Source organism: Mus caroli, chromosome 6, assembly GCF_900094665.2.
Source record: "Mus caroli chromosome 6, CAROLI_EIJ_v1.1, whole genome shotgun sequence".
Taxonomy (NCBI): Eukaryota; Metazoa; Chordata; class Mammalia; order Rodentia; family Muridae; genus Mus; species Mus caroli.
In genome coordinates this window covers 92,227,493-92,233,000 of record NC_034575.1, presented here as the reverse complement: position 1 = coordinate 92,233,000, position 5,508 = coordinate 92,227,493, and the positions used below count along the sequence as shown (strand labels likewise).

General features: G+C 41.4%; 1 long non-coding RNA gene across 1 annotated transcript in view; it reads right to left on the bottom strand.

Moving 5' to 3' along the window:
* Positions 1-2,340: 2,340 nt before the first annotated feature.
* The window catches only part of LOC115031340, a 4,204-nt gene continuing 1,036 nt past the window's right edge, over positions 2,341-5,508 (bottom strand). The window contains exons 2-4 of the long non-coding RNA XR_003836977.1: positions 3,455-3,533; positions 3,234-3,362; positions 2,341-2,585 (exon numbers count right to left, since the gene is read on the bottom strand). This is a non-coding gene — a long non-coding RNA (uncharacterized LOC115031340). The remainder of the gene's footprint in view (positions 2,586-3,233; positions 3,363-3,454; positions 3,534-5,508) is intronic.

Here is a 5,508-nt window from a genome sequence, read left to right as displayed (position 1 = left end):
GTGCACATGTGTGNAGTACTTATGGAGGACACAGAGAGTGATATATCCCCTGGAACTGGAGTTACATATGGTTGTAAGCCACCATATGGGAGCTGGGAATTGAACATGGGTCCTCTAGGAGAGCAGCCAGTGCCCATAACTGCTGAGTAATCTCTCTCTGCCCACACACACACACACACACAAAAAAAAACCCTTTGTAAACAATAATACAGACTAACCAGCTAGTCTTAGTAACTGGTAAGTGCTTTCAGAACAGAAATCACATATTGCTAATCCCTAACATAGGGATCTAACATAGGGAGTAACATATAAGAAATGATCAACATAATTATCTCTATATGGATATTTCACTAATCCAGTTTTATAAAAGAATTTTTTTCACAGATTTCCAGCATGGGCTTGAGATGGTCTGGGTTAGAATTGCAGCTCATCCCGTGTCCTTAATTCTGTTNGAGAGCCTAAGGGAGACAGCTCAAAGGGATGCATGGTCTTCCTGAGCAGCTGCAACCAAGGACTCTGTGGTTGTAAATGGAATTCAGCATTATAATTATAGATACATGAAGATTTTGCAGATTTTTTTAAAAAGGGGGTAATTTCCTAAGTGAATGTCAATGTGAAATTCACAAGGCTGGATTCTCCAAACTGCATTTTGCTCTGCTTTCCACAGGGCAGCCCTGTCCAGCTATGCACAGGTCCAGTCTATGGAAGAGAGCCACTTCTGGGAAGAATGTCTGAAAGTGAATGCAAGCTAGGCGATTCATGACATGGGGTATATTTAAAGTGTTCTTGGAAAGCTACCAGGCACCACCATCATAGACACAACCCATTTCTGTCTTAACAGGAACGTCTTTAGCCCATCCTGTTAGAGTAGGAGGCTTTGCCAACTTCCTTTAGACTTTAATTGATAACACACAAATCTGTTGCCACAGATGGTTAGGTGGGCAGCATCTGAAGCTGAGGTCTGGAGGAAGGCTTCCCACCCCCAAGCAAATGCCAGAATGTTCAAGGCACATCAATGTACAGTGCACCATGGAAACAGAATGAAGGGAAGAGCTATGGGCACACCACTAGAAAAGAAGCCGGCTGAGTGTAGAGCNTCCTTGTATGTGGAAGGTTAGAGGTTCCCAGCTTGCCTTTCTATTCCATGCAGGTGAAAATTATAACTCTATATTTACTCACTAGTGGCTGGCATAAGACCTTGAGCAACTTATTTAAGTTTGTCAAATTTATCAGGTCATTTCCCCAAAGGAGATAAATCTTTTTTAAAAAAAAATTAAATTGTTTCACTAATTGCTAGTGCTTCCAAGTATATGAAACAAACCACTCACAGAGCCTACTTCTGCGCACGCTCTCTCTCTCTCTCTCTCTCTCAATATGTCAGTAAGATCTGGTTATTATTTCAGAACCTTGGAAACCTCAGGTTCTTCAGGGACTCTGTAGAGTTACATCACGACAAAGGGCACAGTGACCCAGGTAGAAAATACCTGAGTTGGAATCACATTTACTGAACTCATCTCTTTTGGTGACAGATAACCGAAAGTGGACTCCAACTACCTTAAGGAATAAGAAGGAAGATGTCTATGCAACCTTATTAAGCACAGATGAGATACCTAAACAGCTATCTCAATGGGGAAGAATTCAGCTCTCAAAATAAGTCATTACAAACTGGTCTCTATGGTTGTCTTTCTTTTGTTTGGGATGCATTCTTCATCAAGGCTTTCTGCAGAGGCAGCTTCAAGGTCAGCCACACTTACATCCTTTGACTGTCAAGGCCCACTGACAAAAGAGATTTCCCAAAGCCACTAGAGAAATCAGAATTTATTCTCTTTTGCTCATGCCTTGGTCATGTGTCTCCTTGTGCCATCAGACCAAACTTGATCCAAGTTGATTGAGATGGCAAGGAATTAACCAGAAACCAGCAAGATAGATGGTCTGTCCCTTTCCTCCAGGGACCCAGAAGTCCTGACTATTCCTTCCACCTAGCAGTTGGCTTATGACTTCTTTACTGACAGATCAAGAACCAATTGGAGAACAGGACAGAATCAGAACCACTCCTACAACTACTAATGTGATTGAATCCACACCTTATACTAGATGCTTACACTGGTCATTTCACATGACTTGCTCAGGGGTAAGGAGTGCCTATCAGACACATGAGAAAACAGTGGCATAGTGAGTGTCCTGTGTTCCATAAGGGGTACTGCTAGGTTTCCACTCTAACACTGTTTTATTTTAAGGGGTAGATTTAGTAAGCACTCTATCTCTTCCTTTAACTATACAAATGCAAGCCTTGGCAATAGACAATTCATGTTATTTTAACACAGAAGCCACTATACTCACACAATGCTCCTGACAACTTTGACATTGTGCCTCTACCACATCCACATGACGTTCATGAAGAAGGTCATGAGTCTTGGAGAAGAAGCAGAATAGATGGCAATCAGTCTTCTCTGCTGTCTTGCTGGCCACTCAAGCTCTCTTTCTTAATAAAGGTCCTTGGAATCTTCTTCCTTCCCGTCACAAGTTGTGGGTGGTTCCAAAACTGAAGTAATCATGGGCAGAAATCATGAGTAGGAACAGCTGGGCTGAAAAGGTATTTTTGTGAGTTCATTAAAATCATGTCCAACTCGGGGCATGCCAGTGTCACCTGTCTATCATGCAACAGTTTGGCAGCTCTAGGAAGTAGGATCTTAACGAAGTACTGCTGGACACTGATCTTTGTCTTCCTTTCATTATTCTCAGACTTTAAAGCTAAGGATCTTAGAGCAAGAAGGAAAGGACACAGTCTGGGTACAATGTTCTACATATTGATCCATGGTTGTGTAACTCCGCAGTCAAATGGAATCTAACCTAGGACACTTCAGCCATCTTTCTCTCTGCACAGTAGACTCAGTTGACATCTATAAAAGCCTGCTGAGNTCACTCTGAGAATGAGGGCTTTTTAAGAAAGGTAGGTCAGAGTATTCATAGTTCTGTTGGGTGAATTCTAGGAAGCAGCACAGTAGAAGAGCTACATGTTTAGGTTTTATGGTGCATTTAGTGGGGAAGCCCTGGAAATAAACAATATTTAACTGTCCAGAGAGGATTAGCTTGTCCTATAAGCTGGGGATAGTGGTTACATTGAGTGCTGCTGACTTTCTCTAAGCATTACTTATTTATCTATTTCTAGTGTGTGAGGAATATGTGTATTATATATGAAAGTAAGGAAACAACTTTATGAGATTGGTTTCCACCTTCTACATTTATGTGGGTTCCAGGGATGGAACTCAGGTCTCCAGTTATGGGCAGCAAATGCCTTCATCAGATGAGCCATCTCACCAATGCCCAAACTCCATGAAGATCATCTCAAATCACTGGATGCCCTTAAAATGAGAAAGAACATCACTTGGCTAGAAAAATGCAGTAATTTAATCTGGAAGGGCTTTCTGAAAATGTAAGTGCTGTTCAGGACTACCTTTGCTAAGACTTGATCTCTTCCTTCTGAGGGTGAAGCAGGCCACAACTCTGCACAGACATTAAGAAAAGGCACTCATCTACAAGCAAGCACAGTGGCAAATCAATGTTAGTACTCAATGCCAAGGGCTACCATCACCATATTTCCTTCNACCTAATCTGAGTGTGGATGGCTACTAGGACAGGCTCTCATGAGGCCATTTTAAGTCCTTTTTACTAGGTTTTACTCGCTGTAGTTTGACATGCAAGACTGGACCCAGGCCACAGCAATCACAGGTACATCAACTTGGATGGGACCTAGCATTGATGTAGTATATATTTAAAATTCTACATGCATCATTTCAGGTAACCCTGACAACTCTTCCACCAGTGAAGAACTATTATCTCAACTTTTCAGGTAAAACACAGAGTGTCATGGAGAAACTTGACCCAGTATTGTATTATACTGGCAGTGAGCAGTGGAGCTAGTCCCAATAAAGAGCTGTGTTATTCAGTGTTATATTCTCTATTCGCCATGTTACCTTGGGTTGAGATACAGCCCTGCAAGGGTCTAGATAAGCCTGAGAAGACTTTCTACAGACTGGGATAGATTCCTATACCAGGCTCCAGACTTAATATAAGTATAAAATCCAGAGCTCATATAATGGAATGAGCTCAACTTTTTCATGACCTCAGGGTATCCAAGCCATGGGGGGGAAAAAGTTGAAGCCCAATAAATCTTTTTATTCTATAAAAGGATGCAATCTAAATGTCTTGGTTACAGTAAGCAAGGCATATATTTGGGTTTTTTTTCTTTCAAGAAGGAAATGAAAAAATAAAAAAGACAACAAATGGCCACAGACTGTCTTTATCATAACAGGACTCGCTGTGCCCACAGTGAATCAATATTTCCTCATAATGTAACTTGTTTCCCACTGAATTCCTGGCAGTGTCTACAGGGGAAAGCAGTACTTACAGTGCATTATTACTTTGGTGTTTGGTGGGGAATTATTCATCTCCCATATATTATTGAAACTGTGTTCACTTTACCGAGTCTATTCCCAACTCTAACTTCCGTGGTGTGTATTTCTCATCTTACTGCTATTTAAATACATAATTAATTTCTAAGGCTAATTGACCTGACATTTGGTATATCAATGTTTGCATGAGTTAACATAAACAANTAAATACTGTCTTTAAAATGATGATGGTAACAATGCATCCAAAATCCTACTGGAATTCCTTAACAATTAAAGGTCAGTAATGAGTTCCTGNATTCTAAAGGTTTAATTTCTGCCCATCAGAAATATAATGCCTGATTCTGCATGGCCACATTAAGAGAGGTAACTCACCAAACAGAGGCATTTCCATATGGTAGTTCATTGAGATTGTCTCTCATCATGGAAGCCAACTCTTGATAATGATACATGACTACCTGTGATATGGAGCTTTTCTCACCTGCCTAAGCTCTGGGAGTGGGCTGTGCTACTAGCCCTCACCCAGCTTCCCTTGAATCCATGGATAAAAGATACACATACAGGTTGTTCATTTTTAACTTCCTTTGGACACAATTGTTAGGTGCTACTATCTTTTGCCTACAGAAGTGTGCCCTTATTTACATTCTTATCCCTGCACCTCCCACCTGCCCTAAACTTAAAGTGGTTCATATACATCTAGTNCCTGCTAAACACCCCTGACCACCCACCTATAGGAAGAGCCACAGGCCACAGCTCCTTCTAAGACTTCACATGGTTGTTTGTCTTTTCGCTTTCCAAAGCAAGCTGAATGCTCTTCTCCTCCCTTGTGTATGTTCCCTTTCCTCCAGGGACCCAGAAGTCCTGCCTATTCATTCTACCTAGCAATTGGCCCATGGCTTCTTTACTGACAGATCAAGAACCAATTGGAGAACAGGACAGCATCAGGANGACCCCTACAACTACCAATGTGATTGAATCCACACCTTGTACTAGATGCTTACACTGGTCATTTCACATGACTTGCTCAGGGGTAAGGAGTGCCTATCAGACACATGAGAAAACAGTGGCATAGTGTACTCTAACACTGTTTTATTTTAAG